We start from the raw sequence: 21,444 nt of genomic DNA on the forward strand, positions 1-21,444 counted from the left end.
CAGTTGTCTAGGGGCCCCACTGCCTGGAGGGGCCCCCCAGAGGCACCTCACATGACTCCCCATTGCCCCCTGCCCAGCCCCAGGGCCCCTCAGCCACTTGGCCTGTTCGCCATCTCTCCTGCTTGTCCTTCTGGCCAGCAATCGAAGCAGCAGGCAAGCTGCAAAGAGCTCCTTTTCTCCCGCCTCTCAGCTGATCGGCGGGTGGGCGGGGCTTCCACAGAGGCTTCCCTCTGTGAAGCCTGAACTCGAGTAGGGCCCAAGCAGCCAGGAAGGAGGAGGCAGCCAGAGTGGCCACCACTGTTCTCTGCAGCAGAAGACCCCTTGCTGCCCTGCCCAACCCAGCATTTGCCAGGTAGAGTGTGAACTCCTTTTTGTGGTTACCTTCCCCCCCCCCCCATATATAGGCATCTGCTTGCCATAGGGCTTTGATATGGGGTGGGGGGTGGGACTGAGAAGTCTCTAAATATTTATTTTAAAACAGCTTGGAAAATTTGCTGGCTTAAAAAAATCTATCTAAAAAGTCCTATAAGTGGCTTGTTTCATGGCAGAAAATTACAAAAACTATTGGAACAAACAGTATTATATTTATTTTATTCATTCATTCATTCATTTATAAATGCACTTATGTTCAAGTTGTTTTGCAACCCAGAAGGTCTGAGTGAGAACTGTGAAGCATGTCTTGTGCTTTTATTTTATTTTTCTTGTGTGTGAACTGCTCCCCAATAACTTGCAGGGACTTCAGGGTCAATCTGGCCAACATGTGAATGCAGCACCTCCATTCCAGAGGAGATGTGTCTTAAAGGGCTTTAAAAGCCTCCTGTGAAAAACCTCCTGCAATCAAACTTGACTGAATTTGTTCAGAATTCTGAGAAAACAAACATAGGCTCACCCTGCATGGTTGAAAGTCTCCTTTGCTAATCTGCAGCGAGGGGCCCATTTTAATAATTTGTCTTTCTAGTGTGTTCTAGGCATTAAAAGTAGCACAAATATATAGTACTCAATGTATATCACTATATATTGTGATGTGTGCGTGTGTGTATTCGTGAAATGTATTTCCAGGCAGCATACTTATTTTGAAATATCAGACTTAAATCCTTGGGGACCTGGGGTGTGTGGAGGCCCTGGACTTTGAGTGTGGGGGGGCCCATTTTAAAATCTCGTCTCTGGGCCCACTCCAACCTTGCTACGCCCCTGGCCCCAACCTTTCATCTCTGGGCATTTAACAATAGCATAAAACAAGTTAAAATATATACAAAAACTTAAAGCAATTTAACAATTTAAAAATCATCCACAAATTAAAACCTTAATTTGGGGGGTGTGTTTCGATCACATTGCCCCTGGGTGACCGCCTGTTGCCATCAACCAAGGAGATGACCTGGAAGGGGGATATGTAGATATATTTAGCCTCTTCTTCTGGGAGCCGGAGGTGGGGCCAAAAGAGGGTGAGCAGAGCAAGGAACTAGAGATCACAAAGCTCAACCCTGCAGAGCAAAGCTGGAATAACTGGCTCACAGGGCACAATCTTTGTATCGCGGTGGTTCTGCGGATACAACCCGAAAGGGGCCCAGCCTTGGTTAAGTACTTGGACCTTATTCACCGAGCCTTCATGGATTCTGTGGACACCTCATGGGCCAGGTATGACTCGAACTTTGGCATGAGGGCCGCACTGGACCCTTCCATCCCCTGGGACACCGTGCTTTGGGAACTCTGGCTGTTAATCATGTCCCCATCCAGGCCCATGCAGGGAGAGAGGGCAGACAGTGGCCCTGTGTTGTCCAGGTTGTCAGGTTCGGTAAGTAGTGCAGGAGCAGGCCAACAGTGGGTTCAATCCCACTTGGTTTGTTGGAAATACAACAGAGGAGGGCACTGATCCCGTAACTCGTACAGATTTTGCCATGCTTGTGGGGACTGTGGAGGAAAGCACCTCAGCTCTAGCTGTGGCTGGAACAAGTCTTGGGGGGACACCACAAATATCAGCCCCCCATCACGAAAAGGGAGGGGGGTCTGGGCCCCCGTCTGCTGCAAACGTGTCCTGGTACCATACAGCTTGAGGTGTTTCTGCCACAATTCACAATGAAATGCATGATTCGCAACCCCTCCTACCTCCCAGCTGATCAGATTTTTAAAAAGACCTAGATAGCTATGGATTCTATGCATCCCAGACATGTGCATAAACAAATTGTTTAATGGTGTGCTTTTAACTATATGATGACACCAGCTGTTTGGCTATGCAATGTGTAAAAATGTGTGGGAAATCAGAGACAAAATAAATGTTATTTTTGGTGACAGGAAAAAATATATATCTGGGATTTTTTAAAAAAGAGAGCAGAGCACAGATTAAGGGAAAACATGCAATGTTTGCAGAGAATGGGAATAGATTGGCCCACCCTTATATGCATGGATTGAGGGGTTCCCGAAGAGCTGAGGCAGCTTCTGGATTGAACCAAAGCTACTCTGAAGTCCTTCTGGAGAAGCTTCCAGGAACCCCCTTGTCCCCCTCCCATGAGTTCTGTGTAATACATGTAAAGGGCTACTGACCCTGATCATTAGCATATCCATTCATTACTTTCTACTCTGATTGGCAGCAGGTCACCTGAGAACCTTTAACTGGAGGCACAGGGAACTGAACCTGGGAGTTGCTCTGTAGAAACCAGGTGTTCAAGCATGAAGCTGTGCGGTCTACCCAACTATTGATCAAATACTAAAAAGGTAAAGTGGGCCATCAAGTCGATTTCGACTCCTGGCGCCCCCAGAGCCCTGTGGTTGTCTTTGGTAGAATACAGGAGGGGTTTACCATTGCTCCTCCCACACAGTGGGAGCATCTTCCTATATCTCTGCTGCCCTATTTATTTATTTATTTATTTATTTATTTATTTATTTATTTGAAACATTTAATATGCCGCCCACTCCGAAGACTCCATATAGTACCAGCGAGGATTCAAACTGGCAACCTTCTGCTTGTTAGTCAAGCATTTCCCCACTGCGATCTCCACAATATCTTGCCTGCGCCACCTTCCTGGGTATTTACTTCTCAGTGCCCTATTAAGAGTGTGTATGTGTACCTGTATGAATACAAATACGGCAAATATTTATATACCGCTTTTCAACAAAAGTTCCCAAAGCAGTTTACATAGAGATAAATAAATAAATAAATAAATAAATAAAATGGCCCCCTGTCCCTAAAGGGCTCACAATCTAAAAGAGAGACATAAGACAGGTGCCAATGACAGGCACTGGAGGGATGCTGTCCCGGGGTCGGATAGGGCCATCTGCTCTCCCCTGCTATAAAGAGAACCACCACTTTTAAAAGCTGCCTCTTTACTCAGTTAGCGGTGACTGAAGAGACAATTCCAGCAGGGAATTCTCTCTATAGAAGAGAAATTTTCAGCAGGTGCAGCTTTTCTTTCCCATGTATGACAAGCTTCACCTTTGGAAATTCCTTCTTCTGTGTATCTCTTAAAGGTATGGGAGATCTGTCCTCTTTCCCATATGGCGGCCTATCCTTGGTCAGTATATACTAACATAGTAAGCAGGAGGTCAAGAACTTGCCATGCTTAGAGATATAATGAAAAAGCCCCTGTAGCTAGCTAGCTGGAAACCGTACTTCTCTCTCAGCCTAACCTACTTCACAGGGTTGTTGTGAAAGAGAAACTCAAGTATGTAGTACACCGCTCTGGGCTCCTTGGAGGAAGAGAGGGATATAAAATGTAAAAATAAATAATAATAATAATAATTTTAGATCTGTGATAGATCTATTAATTGGCTACTCTCCCATTTTGCTCTGTTTTTATTGCTGTCTTCATCCCCCCCACCCCGTGAAGCTGTCCTTTTTCTAACAGTTAATGTCACACCTGCTGTTGTCACCTCATAAAAACTCTAACACCTGGGAAAAGATGTCCATGCAGTGTTTTATCTTCTGGTCTTAAGGTTCCCAGGTGGAGCTATTCAACAAACATTTAAGGCATCTGCGAAATAACTTTGCAGCCTGCTGAGCATCACCTTTTTACAGATCAAGGCCTGTGAAGACCTTGGACAAAGTTATCTGTCCATTAAAGTTGGTTGAGGACATTAGGTTCCAGAGCGTGCATAAAATTTACAGCCACTTTTTGCAGATGCTATTAATTGTTCCCCTCCCCCCTAGTATTCTGGTATAGTGTGAGTGTTTTCAATTAGAGCAGGGTCCCATTGGAGTTCCCTGTGGTTTGGCAGAGCTTAGGGGAATGCCAACGACGTCTGTTAGAACAACTGTTAAGCCTACATGTTAACAATTAGATATATCAGTAAAAACATACTAGTTTAAATTATTAGCCCTGCCCATAGTGGGAATATGGGGGAGTGTCTGACTAAAAATAAATCTAAAATATCTTATTTACTTAAAATTAATCAGACAGCTAACATTGAAGAAAAATTAAAAACGCAGTGGCTTGTTGCCTATCTAAGGGACTGTACACGAAGTAACTTTTGGATGATAGTTAATGTTCAGGTGTTCAGGCTTGGTTCGTTTTAGATAACATGGGAGGAACATGGGAGGAACATTAGATAGGAACATGGGAAGCTGCCATATACTGAGTCAGACCATTGGTCCATCTAGCTCGGTATTGTCTTCACAGACTGGCAGCGGTTTCTCCAAGATTTTGCAGGCAGGAATCTCTCTCAGCCCTATCTTGGAGATGCTGCCAGGGAGGGAAATTGGAACCTTCTGCTCTTCCCAGAATGGCTTCATCCCCTAAGGGGAATAGCTTACAGTGCTCACACATGTAGTCTCCCAACCAGGGCAGACCCTGCTTAGCTAAGGACACAAGTCATGCTTGCTACCACAAGACCAGCTCTCCCCTACTGTACAATTCCCTGTCTTAAAGGGAAAGTTGCAGTTTAAAAATAATTGTAATATCAGCAACATTACAGGGTTTTTTTAAAAAAGCCAACAACCCTGAGACAATGTTTTCTTGCTTTCTGGATTTGTAAATATCTTTATTTCATTTTACTTCTGATCTTTCATGCTTTTTATTAAAACTTTAACAGTGTATAGCATACTTAGCATTTGATAATCTGTGAGTTGATTTAAGCTATATATCTTAAGGCTTATTTATTATTATCGATTCCCCTGAGTAAGGGCCATCTGTGGCTTGAAACACATTGCTTTTTCACCCAAATTTGAATAAACCTGTTGCTACACCCACTTATGGACTGATCTATCTCCTTCTGGAAGCTTCACTCTCGCCGAACCAAATTTTCTTTGTCTGAAATGACACGTAATCAGAAACTCGCAGCTGCCAAAAATGAAAACCACACATGCTCTTCTTTCTCCTCTTTAACATCTAATGCAACGGAACCCATGTCAAGACATTATCTCCTGTGTGTCGTCCCATCCCTATTGGCTGTAGAAAATAATGTGGAATGCAGAAGGAAATCAAATACTTCTCAGGTCTGCAGATGACACAAAGCTGTGTGGGATAGCTAACACCTTAGAAGACAGAAACAAGGCCAGGTCCAGCCCTGCTTCTTTCCTGTCCACAAGACTTAAGGACTCTGGAGAGATCCCATGGAACAGCTGACACACCAAGGCCGACGGAGACCTTAAATATTCTGGAACCCAAACTGCTCTTGGGCTGTGCTTCTCTGCCTGGATTATATGAGTTTATTTTATTTATTTACTTACTTACTTATTACATTTATATCCCGCTCTTCCTCCAAGGGGCCCAGAGAGGTGTACTACATACTTAAGTTGCTCCTCACAACAACCCTGTGAAGTAGGTTAGGTCGAGAGAGAAGTGACTGGCCCAGAGTCACCCAGCAAGTCTCATGGCTGAATGGGGATTTGAACTCGGGTCTCCCGGTCCTAGTCCAGCACTCTAACCACTTCACCACGCTGGCTCTGACATGGACTGCTGTCCAGAGTCTGGCAGTCCTTCTCCATTCTATCTGTGTCTTTCCAGACTTGCTGGTAGCACTGTTGTGCTGATGGGGAGAAGCTAACTTTGTGTTGGATTTGGGTCTCTCGGGTGCTGTTTAAGGGGGCCCCACCCTGAAGGGGATTCCTTGTGGGATCCCAGTTCTGGGGCTTCCTTGGCTTGTGTGGTCTGTAGCTGGAGCCAGCACAAGTCTCGCCTCCCTGCAATCTACCATATTGGTTGGATTAACGGCCAGTGCCAGCACAATCCCCTTAGTATGTGACTCGCAGTCACTATTGGAAGAGGGGGTGGCAACAGGCTGGACCATGACAGACCCGATCTGGACAGACTTAAATAGTGGGTCAGAACCAAGAAGATGAAAGTCAACAGAGATAAATGTAAAATCCTGCACTTGGGTACAGAAAACCAAATGCACAACTGTAGGATGCAGGGGACCTGGCTTTGTAGCAGCTCATGTGAAAGGGGCCTAGGTGGACCAAAAGCTGAACATGAGCCAGTAGTGTGATTCAGCCACTAAAAAAGCTAATGCAATCCTAGGCTTCATTTACAGGAGAATAGGGTCTAGATCATGAATAGTCGTCATTCTGCACTGGTCAGATCTCTCTTGGGATACCTTGTGCAGTTCTGGGCACCACATTTTAAGAAGGGCATTGATAAGTAGGAACAGGCTCAGAGGCAGGTGGGAAAAGATGGTGAGAGGTCTAGAAACTAAGTCATTCATTCATTCATTCATTCATTCATTCATCCAATTTCTATACTGCCCTTCCAAAAATGGCTCAGGGCGGTTTACATAGAGAAATAATAAATAAATAAGATGGATCCGTCTCCCTAATGTTGGGGGCAATATGCTAAATTATTGTAAACCGCTTAGAGAGCTCCGGCTATAGAGCGGTATATAAATGTAAGTGCTATTGCTAATGGGCTCACCATCTAAAAGGAAACCTATGGGGATTGGTTGAAGGAGCTCATATGTTACCTGGAGCAGAGAAACATAAGGGAAGGGCCATCATATAGAGCAGGGCTGGATAACTTGGACTCTAGCGGTTGCTGAACTAAGGTTCCCATCATTCCTAGCCACAGTGGCCAACTGTCAGCGGTGATGGTGATGTGAATCTGCCAGAGGGCCAAGGTTGTGAGATAGAGGGCAACCAAGATGATCAGGGGCCTTGAGCATCTTTCTTATGAGGCAAGGGGCTCATTAGTTTAGAAACACCTGGGGCTCTTTAGTTTAGAAAAAAGATGATTGCGGGGAGACATGATAGAGGTCTATAAAATCATGCATGGTGTGGAGAAAGTGGAGAGAGAGAAATTCTTCTCCCTCTCACGTAACACTAGAACCAGGGGTCATCCCATGAAACCAGTAAATTTAGGACCAGTAAATGGAGTTACTTTTTCATACCATGCATAATCAACTTGTGGAATTCTCTGCCACAAGGTGTGGAGACAGCTAACAACCTGGAAGGCTTTAAAAGGGGTTTGGATAACTTCATGGAGGAGAGGTCTATCATCGGCTACTAGTGGGAGGGCTATAGGCCTCCTCCAGCCTCAGAGGCAGGATGCCTCTGAGTACCAGTTGCAGGGGAGTAACAGCAGGAGAGAGGGCATGCCCTCAACTCCTGCCTGTGAGCTTCTTAGAGGCATCTGGTGGGCCAGTGTGTGAAACAGGATGCTGGACTAGATGGGCCTTGCGCCTGATCCAGCAGGGCTGTTCTTAGGTTCTTATGTTCTTATGTAGGAAGGGCCAGATGTGTTCTCTGTTGTTCCTGAGGACAGAACTAGAACCATCGATTTTAAATTAAACGGAAACAGATTTAAACTAGAGATTAAGAAGAATTTTCGAACACTGAGAGCTGTTCAACAGTGGAACAGACTGCCTTGTGCAGTGGTGGGCTTCCATACACAGGAGGTTTCCACGCAGAGGCTGGACAGCCACCTGTCTGGGATATTGTAGCAGTTTCTTGTGCTGAGCAGGGGGCAGGGACTAGAGGACCTCCAAGGGTCCTTTCCAGTTCTAAAATTCTATGATTCTATGAAATGTATAAAACAATGGGAGGAAACACAGGGAATAATATCCTAGCACCACATCAGTGGAAATCCTATAAACATCTCAGTGCATGAATAATTATATGCTGTCTTTGCACTGATACTTAATAGGGCCCTAGAGGGTGAGTACATCACTTGCTTTCCATTTAAGAGTCTGTGCTTGGAAGACACTGTGCTGGCCCACTTGGCAGAATCAATCCTTTTATGTTCTGTAAAGGGAATTGGCTGATAAAATCGGAGATGTCTGATTGTTTTTGATTGGGTATAGAAAAAGAAATTCCACTGGAGAACAGCAGGCTTCCCAAATCGTATTTTCTTTTTTCCCCAGGTTTCTTTCCATCTTGTTGGCAGTGGCTGTTCCTTGCTTCTTTAGAGAAGCAAACAGAGTATCACTTGCATCTATTCAGTAGCAGCCGCTATGGCCATTGAAGTGCTGTGTTCATGGCAATGTCTGGCTGCTGTGGCCAAAGAAGGGAGAAGTCCGGTCACCTCCTGCAGTTACTGAGCTTCTGCCTAGAGAAGGGTTGTGCTATATGTCTGCAGCTGAATATTATTGGTACAAAAGGTTCATGAACCTAAGTTCCCTAGCCTGACCAGTGCTTCCATTTTCTTGTCTATCACCTACAAAATACCCAATCAGTAGCAACTTTAGTACCACTTCCCACTCCCCCACCCCTTTTTTGTAAATCCCTTCCTTGTTCCTTGTTCTTTTTACAAGATGCACAATTCTAGCCAGTGTAACACGTATTCTGATTTAAAACAACAACAACAACAAAAACCCCTGCTAACTGGGCAAAGAGGCACCTTTTAACATGGTGTTTCTCTTTATAAAGCAGGGGGAGAGTAACTGGCCCTATCCACCCCCAGCACAGTACCTACAGTGACTGTTGCTGGTGTCTGTCTTACGTTTCTCTTTAGATTGTGAGCCCTTTGGGGACAGGGATCCATCTTATTAGTTTGTTAATTCTTTGTGTAAACTGCCCTGAGCCATTTTTGGAAGGGCGGTATAGAAATTGTAATAATAATAATAATAATAATAATAATAATAATAATACCACCCCACCACACTCTTTTGGCCCTGGGACCTGAAATTCAAGTAGACGTCAGATGAGACCTTTTTGCATTGAAGTCAATGGGAGGCAAAAAGGCAGGAAATTCAAGTAGACGTCAAAACTCAAAATGGAGGAGGAAGAAGCACTTTATTGGCCACAAAATGGAGGGCCAATACTATAAATTATTCAGAGCCAAAACGGGGGTGATTCGTTTTGGCTCCAAAACATTTCGGGAGGGCAAGAGAGTGATTTGTTTTGGCAACGAATCACCCAAAACGGGCAGTTTCAGGTACAGATCGTTCTGTACCCGAAACGTTTCACACACCCCTAATATCCAATGCAATTATATTTGTTTGGCTGTACGACATACAAACATAAGAAGAGCCTTGCTGGATAGGCTAATGCCTATCCTGCTTCCCACAGTGGCCCACCAATTGCCTGCGGGAAGCCCACAGACAGGAGATGAAGACATCATGCAGAAATGCTGGGAAGATGTGTGGGCCTGTCAGAAGTAGGGATGTGCATGGATCCGCGGAGCTGCAGTCCGGCACTAGGGTGGGGGTTCCTTTAAGGGTGGGGGGAGGGTGTACTTACCCCTCCCACCGCTTTCCCCCCACCGGCGCTCATTATTATTGTAAGCCTTTGCGGCGGCAGGATACCTCCCTGTGGCCCCTTCCGCCTCTTGGCAGCAAAAGGCTTCGGAAAGCCTTTTGCACATGCTACATCTTCGCGATGTGCAGATCGCTGCCAAGAGGGAGGTATCCTGCCACCACAAAGGCTTACAAAAATAACACACGCCAGCGGGGGGAAAGCAGTGGAAGGGGTAAGTACACCCTCCCCCCGCCCTTAAAGGAATCCCGACCCCGGTGTGCAAACCTCGAACTGCCCCAAGATCGGACCAATCCCAAGCCCTGTAGAATGGCCTCCAGACTGGTCTGTGCACATCACTAGTCAGAAAGGCATGCAGGAATATTTGGGAACTGTAAATTGTCCAGAGCGGAGGGCTCAGGACAATTGGTAGACCAGCTCTCCCCAGATAAATGGTGCTCAATAGGGATGCGTGAACTGGTTTGGGGGTTTGATGGTTCTAGGTCAAACCAGGGAAGAGAGCTGGTCTTGTGGTAGCAAGCATGACTTGTCCCCTTAGCTAATCAGGATTAGCCCTGGTTGCATATGAAAGGGGACTAGAAGTGTGAGCGCTGTAAGATATTCCCTTAGGGGAAGGAGTCGCTCTGGGAAGAGCAGAAGGTTCCAAGTTCCCTCCCTGGCACCATCTCCAAGACAGGGCTGAGAGAGATTCCTGCCTACAATCTTGGAGAAGCCGCTGCCAGTCTGTGAAGACAATACTGAGCTAAATAGACCAATATGTATGTGGTATGTTTCCTATGTGGCAGTATGTGGCAGTTTCCTATGTTCCAACCCCAGCCCATTCCATCTGAACTGGGATTGAACCCCCTGACCAGTTTGCAAATTTCTTTAAAAATATATTTTTTTAACCTTTCTCCCCTCGGGGGGGGGGGTGTAGTTGGGGTGGTGGGGCAGTCCGCAGAGGTTCCCTCTCCCCACGCCAGCCTTCAAAATGCCTCAGTGCGGCCCATTTGGGCCTCTGTATATTTGCACGGTGGCCATTTTGGAAGCCACCGTGCAGGCCCTGGCCCATGCCAGGCCTCACAGAGGCCATTTGCGCATGCGCAGCAGCTGCCATAATGGCCACCACACAAATACATGGAGGCCCGAACGGGCCCCCAAACTGGCCAAAACAGAGTGGAGGGAGGCATTTTGAAGGCTGGCAGGGAGAGGGGAATCCTCCATGCCCCCCCCCGCTACCACCCCAACAAACTCCCCTGGAGGTTAGAAAGGTTAAAAAAAAATAAAAAATAAAATCGCGGAAACCCCACCACCATCTGAACCAGACCAGTGGGGTTCTAGGGCGTGCAAAATTGAATGGGGCTGGTCAGGTTCGAATCCAGTTTGGACTTGAACCGAACCATGTCAGCTGCTTCCATGCACACCCCTAGTGCTCAATTCATCCAAATTGATTTGTGTCGAATCGTGAATGTTTCTCCTCGGCCCTGAATCAGGGTCTCATTTTGAGGGTGATTTGATTTGTGGTCAAACCCTGAATAACACCCAGTTCTACCAAAACTGATTTGAGATAAATCAAATTGTACACCCCTAATTTACAGAGTTTCTGAAGGTGCTTCTAATGATATCCTAATGAGATCTGACAAATTTTCCCTAAGAACCAAAGCAAAGTTTGGAAGTGGGTTTGGGAATTCTTTCTTAACCGAAACATATAAGACATTTGGAGGGCAGCAAAAACATTTTTTGATGCAATTAGCCATGCCTTATAATGTGATTATTGCACTTATATGTAGTGATTGACAGATCTCTCTACAAACATTGTACAATTTATTTTGCATTCCATTCCACTCTCTTCTGCTAAAAATCCTTAGATTCCCCCCAATCACCTAAAAAAAACCCCAAAATCAGTATTTAAATATGATTTTTTTCAAGTCTTTGCACTCAAACAGCTGGTTCAATAATGCATTGTAAAATACACATTTGTGTTCTGCACACGTCAGAGTACTGATAATTCATTTACATCTCTGTATCTTATAAAATGTGATCTGCTGGAAAATGGAAGTAATAAGAAAACGTGTTCTGTTGCGAAGTTCAGGAAGAGAGAAAAGCTCTAACATCTCTAGTTACTCGTACTTAAGTATAGTTATATATTTTCATTTTAGTTTTCAAATGATAAGGAAATCAATCTAATTACAAAAAAAAAAATTAAGTGAACTTTTCCCCTCCTCCCCTTTCAACATGGAACATTATCAATATAGATTACTTTGGTGTGGTTGAAGGAGTACTTTGTAGTTAAATCTATAAAGTGCCTCTATTTCACACCGTGCTGAATATAACAAAATATTGCCACCAATTTGTTCAATTTACAGCACACAGATAGCTCCCCTGCTTTTCTTGCCTGGCCCATAAAAAGGGTAATCTGCAATGTAATAGCACCTATGAAAACACCAGAGTTTAGTACCAGCACCCCATATACAGAGGAGCTGGCGTTTAATAACACAGAACAGACTGAAATTACATGATGCTTAAATGTCTCTTGTGGTATTAAATTTAGTCTCTAATGCACAGAACTAGCTATCAGTTGGACTGACACAGCAGCAGAACAGAGTAGAGAGCTTCAACTGCCATGAGATATCTCAACTTCGGATGAATCCAAGGCAGAACTAAATGCTACAAAGATATGTGGCTGCCTAAAAAAATGGCAGCCATGAGCAGAACCTTGCTCCTCCATTGGTAACTGCTAATAAAACATTGCTCTGAGTTTTTTTCATGCCCTTGGTTGGGAGTAGCCAATGCTGTGGATTTGGGCTGAGCTCAGCATAATTCACTAGGATGTGAAATGATCCAAAATGTAGGAGTATGTATTTCATGAAATTCCTCACCCCCTTCCCAACATGGCCAACTTTGGGGGTGAGATTTTGGTGGAGGGGCTACAAATTGGGTCACAAGCAGTGTTCCCTGTAACAAGGATTCTCATAGGTTGTTGACTACAACTCCCATAATCCCCAGCCAAAGACCATTGCAGCTGGAGATGCTGGGAGTTGTAGTCAGCAGCATCTGGGAATCCCTGTTACAGGGAACACTGGTCATAAGTGGCTGCATTTGCACATAATGGGGAACCGGAGTTGCAGGGACCTGAGGTTTCCTTACCGTTACATCCAAACATGTTCAACTCCGATCCCATCCATTTTGCCATCCGAAGTTTCACTCCGGAGACTCAAATTTGAACACTTGGTTTGTAGTGAGCTTCACTGCTCAAAACTGAGGCTCCATGGAGCTTCCATTGTGTCTGAATGCAGCACTGGACGTCGTACTAGAGCTGAGGGAGGAAGCTCCTCCCTCTCTCCCTCTGTGATTGGCTGTGTGGGCTATCCTTCAAGCAAGAAGAAAGCCTGCACAGCCCGTTTCCCCTCCTCAATGCAGTCTCACTGACAGTAGAGAGGACAATCTCCCTGTTGTCTGAATGCAGACAGGAGGAGGTAGCAGTACTATGGGGCCATTGGACCCATAGTTCCGCATGTCATGTGAATGCAGTCATATCTCAGAATGAGGCTTAGAGGCACTGCTTTGACTCTGATTCAGCTTTGCAATTTAGTCACTTAGTCAAGTCTGATTGGTTACATAGCATTGTGACAACACACTGAGGCTGTTTTCATGAGCTAGGGCAGCCAACCCTGGGTTAGGCTGCTTGTGTGGAGTGCCGGGATCCGTGTGGGTCCTGGCATTCCTGCCTAGCCTAACCCCGCTCTCAAGCTCTGCTCTAAGCTGCCAGGCTTGTGTGTCTCCTTGGGCTCCACGCAGCTTGGGGAGACACAGAGACAGGTGCCTAGAGAGTCCGTCTGATGGGGGATCCCATCCATGCACTACGCTTATGGCAAGGTTCATTGCGGGAGCGCCAGAGGACGGGATGTGTTATTCCAGCCTTCCACACTGCATAGCAGGCCTTTTGTGGTTGTTTAGGGGTGAGGTGAGTTGGAGCAGCCTTCGCCCCTCCCTCATCCACCTGATCCCACTGTCTATGTGATCCCTGACTGGCTGGATGACATAGTCAATTCGCTGCAAAATCTTGTTACTGCTGCTGCACTGAAAATGCTTGCCAACAGAAATTTGGCTTGGCATCCGTTCTACAAGATGTCATGAGAGAAAGGTGGGGTGTTCTACCTGCAGCATTTTCAGTGAGAGCTGAGTGTGGAGTTCTTTGGTGGAGGTTTTTTGGGGGTGGGGGAGGGGGTAACATTTAATTCCTCAGTGATATAAAATGCAATGACATTATGCCCCGCATAGCATTTTCTACCTCTTTTTGCAATCATCATTGTCCTTGCACTTAAAAATCTGCAAGCTTTTAGAACGTTTTGCAGCAAAATTGCATACTGTTGTGCAGTGGTAGCAAAGCATAGCAGCATTAGGTTTAAGGTGTTGGTGCAATGAGGTCAGGGATTGGTTTTTAAAATGGAAGGTGTGGCATGACACATCCCCTCTTTCTTGCTGTTATTCCCAGCTGCCTTTGATGACTTATTAGCTACAGCTCTATCAATGGCTTTTGGCTGTTACAGCTAAATGAAAACTCCATTTCCAGAGGCAGTATACCTCTGAATTCCAGGTGCTGGGGGCAAGAAACAAAACAAGTGTGTGTGTGTGTGTGGGGGGGTGACTGTCACCTTCATATCCTGTTTGTTAACGTCCAGAAGAATTTGGTAGAGCACTCTCAGAAACAGACTTACTTTTATCTATCTATCTATCTATCTATCTATCTATCTATCTATCTATCTATCTATTTGAGATATTTCTATACCACCCAAAACTTGCGTCTCTGCATGGTTTACAATTAAAATAATTTAAAACATTGGATCATTTAAAACAATTAAAACCATTGAAAACATATAAAACCTAATACTAAAAATATTAAAACTATAAATCTAATTAAAAGCCTGGGCGGATAAATGTGTCTTTAGTGCCTTTTAAAATGTTGCCAGAGATGAGGAGGCTCTTATTTCAGAAGGGAGCGCATTCCAAAGTCCAGGGGCTGCAACGGAGAAGGCCCGTTCCTGAGTAGCCACCAGACGAGTTGGCGGCAGCCACAGGTGAACCTCTCCAGATGATTTCAGTAGGCAGTGTGGCTCATGGCGAAGACGTTCTCTTAAATACCCAGGGCCTAAGCTGTTTAGGGCTTTATAGGTAATAAGCAGCACCTTGTATTTTGCCCGGAAACATATCGGCAGCCAGTGTAGTTCCTTCAACACAGGGTTGACATCCTCATGAAACACCAGGGCTATGTTGGGTGCATCAGTTCTGCTATAAGCTCCTGACTAACGAAGCACAGGCATTTGCACAGAAAGATGAATTTCAGTTACTTCCCCTTCTCCCAAAACCCCTCTGTGCCACTTGAAAATACATCCCTGAAGGCTATGTGACTCTCGAGACATATTTTTTGGGTGTCACAGAGAGCTTCCAGGGGTAGGGGAGGTCACTGAAATTCACCCCGTGGTGTGAGTATCAGTGCTTCATTAGTCAAACCCATCAGCAGCGTTGACACATCTCACTTAGCCCCGATGCTTTGCTAGTCAGGATGTCGGCCACTATGTTGGACTCAATGGACCTTGGTCTCATGCAATTTTAGGGTTCTTATGTTCCTTGCACATTTAGCATAATGAACGACCACTGTTCTGTTAAACTCATTTCAAATTGCTGACAGCAATCAAAGGATTAAACTTGACACATTGAAACTCTGGAGTAAAGTTTCTTTGGCACTTTATTAATCAGTTCAGCCATTTTCTCCATACTCCATTCTGTTCCTTGCTGAGCAACATAAGATCACTAACAGACATATATTTTTGACAGATTTCTGTGATTTCACTGCCTTTTTGCTTATGAACTCCGACAAACCAGCAGATCACACTCCACGTTGTTAGGAATATGAAGATGACAAAATACACGATACAGCAGGAGTTTTTGTTAATAATAAAAGAAAAAATCTCCAACAAAAGAGAAATTAGTTTGTTGCATAGATACTGCTTCTCTTTAGATTCTTAAGACATAGTTACTTTTCCTTTTTCATAAAATCAGAGGAGATTTTAAAGTAGTGGCTAAAGAACAATTTGACAGTGCAGTGTGCGGGGGAAGGAACTGAAATGGGAGGCTTTAAAAAGGATTGCACTCTTGTTTCGGTATGGAAAAAGAAAATTTGAGGGCCCAAGATACAGGACATTAAGGGGTACAAGGATACAGGATACAAGAGCACTTTTCCTATGAGGCAAGGATACAACACCTGGGGCTCTTTAGTTTAGAAAAAAGATGACTATGGGGAGATGTGATAGAGGTCTATAAAATCATGCATGGTGTGGAGAAAGTGGATAGAGAGAAATTCTTCTCCCTCTCACATAACACTAGAACCAGGGGTCATCCCATGAAATTGATTGCCAGGAAATTTAGGACCAAAAAACGGAAGTACTTTTTCACACAATACATAATCAACTTGTGGAATTCTCTGCCACAAGATGTAGTGATGGCCAACAACCTGGATGGCTTTAAGAGGGGTTTGGATAATTTCATGGAGGAGAGGTCTATCAACGGTTATTAGTCGGAGGGCTATAGGCCACCTTCAGCCTCAAAGGCAGGATGCCTCTGAATACCAGTTGCGGGGGAGTAACAGCAGGAGAGAGGGCATGCCCTCAACTCCTGCCTGTGGCTTCCAGTGGCATCTGGTGGGCCACTGTGTGATGCTGGGCTAGATGGGCCTTGGGCCTGATCCAGCAGGGCTGTTCTTATGTTCTTATGACATGAAGGCTGACATCCTATCAAAGTGCCCATGCTATCTGAGGAGTGGTGGTAGTACTGCATTCTCAAGTAATGCACACTGAAACAAGACTCGGGGATATATTTTTGGGTGGCAGAGGGCATTTCTGGGAGAAAGGGAGATAATCAGATTTTTCCCCAGCCCCACAAGTGCTGCTGCTGTGTATATTAATCCCACTGGCAGCACCACTGTTTTTCATGTACCACCAGTGCCTCATTAGTCAGGATGTTGGCCAAAGACTTGGATGTGTCTTCATATAATACAATTCTACAAGTTGGAGATTAGGGATAAGTGAAACCAAGCAGTGGAGACACAAATGCATGCATTCATTCCACCAAGCTCCAGAACAAACTAAGAAATCCAGAATGGATTCAGCAACCCGCTTCCAGAATGCCCAGTGAGACCTCACATGGCTCAGGAATATCTCCAGAATGCTTTGGTTCTCACATACTTTAAGATCTTGGTAAGGTGATGATAATGGTTAAGATGAAGAGGAACATTATTCAAAGTAGTTCTATTGAAATTAAAGGTAAGGGTGTGCACTAACCGGTCCAACACAAACTGGTCCAACACAAACTGGGCCAGTTCAAGCAGTCCAATTGCAAACTGGATCAGCCTTCAAGAAGGCCAGCCAGTCTGCAGTCAGACTGGACTGAGCTTGGTTCTTGGTGGACTGGTTTGGTGGTTCAAGGGGCAATGCTTGTAAATGGGAATCCAGCGAGGAGCCCGATTTAGAAGCCTTTTGTGAAGGCTTTCTCTTTGCTTTTAAAGGGGAATCCTCACCGAATTCCCCTCTACAAGCATTGCCCCTTGAACTGCTGAACCAGTTTGAATGGGTTCAGCCAAATGAACCAGACCACCCAGTTGGTTTGAGAGAACCAGCAGACCACGGTTCAGTCCTAATTTGGTCCGAATTTGGACAAAACCATGGAAACCAGTTTCATGTATACCCCTAATTAAAAGGACAACTTAGGCAATGTCTAACTTGTTGTTTTAATTTCAATAGGACTGCTTTGAGTAATTTTCCTCATCATAGCAGCCAACATACTGACCCCTTGCCATGCTGGAGACTTTGGGGCTTGCAAGTTGTAGAGGCATGCATTTGTTTTTGGAATGAGTGGAACCTGAACCAAATTGACCAAAGAAGCAGTCACTGTTTTTTTCATGGTGGTGGCCATATTTTACCCAGTGTGCCTCAGGATGAGGCTGCATCCCAGGGCAATTACAGGTATTCAAGATAGCACTCATGGAGGAGGTGGCTCTGCATGGTAATGCTGCCCTCGTTGACACAGGCAAGGTCTGGCATTGCCTAACTGATTCTTTTAATTGCAATGGGACTACGCTGTGTAATTTTCCTCATCATGTTAGCCGCTGACTGTTTTATCAATGAGATCCAGTGAGGCTGTTCTCACACACCAGCAAAACCGGGCTAACGAAGCGAAGCCTGGTTTTGCCTGTGCCTCGGCGGAAAACCCATCTCTGGAGCCACCCTCTAAAATGGGGTTAAGAGAAGGAGCGGTCTCTTAACCCCAGTTTTCTGATCCTCTGCCAGCCCTGGCTGCTTGCATCGAAGGCTGCCAAGAGAGCCAATCAGGCCGCCAAGAGATTATCTTGCAGCCGGGCCTGGCAGATGTGCGGCTCCCATCCAGCTTCAGTGAGGGGAGGGGGATTCCCATAATGCACCACACACTCGAAGCAGATTGATAGCCTCTAACATTGCTTTATGCGTTTAACTTTTATTTTGAATCTGTGTCATTTTTAATTGTACGCTGCACAGAGACATGAATTTTGGGCAGTGTAAACAAATATGCTGAATAAAATAAATAAAATAAAAAGAAATTTGATGTCCCCAATTGATGAAAAGCATGCCTCAGTAGGGCAAAGAAGGGAGGTGGCAGTTGAAGTTGGGGTGGTGCTTGTGTGGGTCAGGGTGCCCCCTCAGCACCTGAGGTTCCCTGAGGGTTCCCCCATTAGGTTTCTCTTTGTTCTTTGTACTCTGCAGAAAAAGCATATTCCCTGAGGAGAGGTCATTCCTTGAAACACATAGGGACTTGTTCTTCTACAAGAAATAGTTTTGCACCATCTGTTATTTGGTTCATCATCTGTGCTGGTGGTGGCTCTTCTTGTGTGAAAATTGCATCCAAGGCATCTGCACACTGGAATGCTTGCTGCATTGTCACAGGCAATGGCAAAAAACCAACCAACCCATGTTTTGTCTTGTCTTTAATTTAGCCTTAAAGCCTACAAATATTTGAGTCCTAAAATATTTCAGAAGGGGCCAAAAACAAGAAAATGAACCTTCAGACTGAATAGGACCCTGAAGTGAACCTTTTTTGGCTGTGGATGTCCCTAATGCTCACGCATGTGAAAGCACATCAACACTAAGGCACTGTGCACAGCCTGACCTTTTTTATACATTGCATCTGCAGAGGTTTATTTTGAACTGCTGATAACATCTTGTAGACAATTATGTTTTCCAAGTATATATTTAGCCCAAAGAACAAAACCCTCCAAGCTTTTTAAATCAGCAGGCTACAGGCTATTGAAGTGTAAACAAAAAGCATACAGCACATTCTAGCTTTTGGCAATATGTGATAGTGGGAGTGGGTGTGTTGGTGGGAGTGATTTTTGGTTTTAATATTGGGGCATTACCGGGATGTTAGAAGGTAGGCAGTTGCAGTCATTGGCAACTATGGTGGTTTTAATGGAAGTTCTTCATGGGTTTAAATGAGTTTGATTGCATCTTGCTATTCTATGTAAGTCACTTTAAGGAACCACTGGAATTAAAAGTTGAGGAAGAAAAGACGAGCGTAGAGAAGAGAAAATTGCATATGATTTACTGACCAGCTCCAAAATCCAAAGACATTTCAAGGCTAAGCTCTGCAGTAGAGAAAAAAGTGAGGGTCCACTACATTTACTGCACCAAACATGAGCCATGCCTATTTTTCTCTTTGGTGTGATGCTACCCTTTTGCTTCTTCTTAGCTGCCAGGTGGGAACCTGAGAAACACAGCCCCAGTATTTGTTGCAGCTTCACATGTGGGAATAAAGCATGGAACTTGGGAGCTATCACTACCTTGTGGGATAGCTCATGACTTGTTCCAAATCACCCACCAAACATCTTAAGTGAATGGGGATTTGGAACTGAAACTCCCACATACCAGTCCAATGCAATCTAGCCACCGCACCACATTACCTTCTCCCTAAACATAAAGGTAAAGTGTCCTGTCGAGTCGATTTTGACTCCTGGAGACGACAGAGCCCTGTGGTTGTCTTTGGTAGAATACAGGAGGGGTTTACCATTAAACCCCTGCTGGCAAAGAGGCACCTTTTTAACATGGTGATTCTCTTTATTTAGCAGGGGGAGAGTAACTGGTCCTATTCACCCCCCAGCACAGTACCTCCAGTGACAGTTGCTGGTGTCTATCTTATGTTTCTTTTAGATTGTGAGCCCCTTGGGGACAGGGATCCATCCTATTTATTTGTTGTTTCTCTGTGTAAACCTCCCTGAGCCATTTTTGGAATCAAATATATATGTGTTGATGAATATATGTGTTCATCGAATATATATGTGTTCATATATATATATATAATGGTGCAGCAAGGAAATGCTTGACTAACAAGCAGAAGGTTGCCGATTCAAATCCCCGCTGGTACTATATTGGGCAGCAGCAATATGGGAAGATGCGGAAAGGCATCATCTCATACTGCATGGGAGGAGGCAATGGTAAACCCCTCTTGTATTCTACCAAAGAAAACCACAGGGCTCTGTGGTTGCCAGGAGTTGACACCGACTTGATGGCACACTTTACTTTTACAAAGAACAAAGAACTTGTCTTTTCCCCATGACCATAATGGAGAGATGTAAGAAGTGGAGTCACCCAGAGATCTGTAATGGAACAAGTGCTTTTTAATTTAATCACAGATAATCTGGAAATTGGGATTAGCAGCAAGATGGTCAGATTTGCAAATGACAGGGACGACAGGGTTGGCAGGGTAGTGCACAGGTGGGGGAAAGGCTTATTAAATTCACCTTTCCCCCAGATGACCAATTTCATGTTGCTGGGAGCGTGGACCATGCTCCCAGATGATCTGCACTGCATGCCTGCAATGTGGAGTTCCAGAGTCTGGGATGACATGCCACAGCCTCCAGAGATCCCACAATACACTGCAAGACACACGCTATGAATTGGGGGATTCCTCCAGGAGACAAGTGCTCTAGGCACTCATCTCTGTGTCCACCAGGGCTACACATGGCCCCAGCAAACACACAATCCTGTAGGCGAGGTTAAGAGAGTACTTGCTCCTTTAACCTCGGCTAGCAGCTGGGCTACAAAGCAGGGCTAGGCAGCACTGCCCTGCTAGGATTGGGTTCGAACCCGGCAATTCTCACACACAGTCTAACCCAGGCTGGGTTTCCCCAGCCTGGGTTAGGCTGTCCATGCAAACAGCCTCACTAAACTATTTAGGGTCGTGAAATCCAAAGCAGATTGTGGGGCACTCCAAAAGGATCTCTCCAAATTGGGTGTGTAGGCAACAAAATGGTAGATACCGTTCATTATAAGTAAGTGCAAAATGATGCTTATTGGCACAAAAAATCCCAACTTCACATATACACTGATGGGGTCTGAGCTGTCTGTGACTGACCAAGACAGAGATCCTGAGGTCCTGGTGGACAGCTTGTTGAAAGTGTCAACTCAGTGTGTAGTGGCTGTGAAAAAGGCAAATTCCATGCTAGGGATCCTTAAAAGGGGGGACTGAAAATAGAATTGTTAATATTGTAATGCCTTTATACATATCTATGGTGTGTGGCTACATTTGGAGTACTGTGTACAATTCTGGTCATCTCCAAAATGGAAACAAACAAATAAATGGACAGTTATTTACTTGGGGACGAGTACAAGAAAAATAGCTGGAACAGCTGCAATTTGATTTCCCATCACATTTTCCTCGTATCTTTTCTCTTTCCTTTTTTGTCTCACAGTAGACAGACTCTTCCCTCATCATAATCTGACCGTCATGTGTCTATTTTATGGTGGCAAATATGTCTATTAAGACAA

Source organism: Hemicordylus capensis, chromosome 5 (genome assembly GCF_027244095.1).
Source record: "Hemicordylus capensis ecotype Gifberg chromosome 5, rHemCap1.1.pri, whole genome shotgun sequence".
NCBI classification, from domain to species: domain Eukaryota; kingdom Metazoa; phylum Chordata; class Lepidosauria; order Squamata; family Cordylidae; genus Hemicordylus; species Hemicordylus capensis.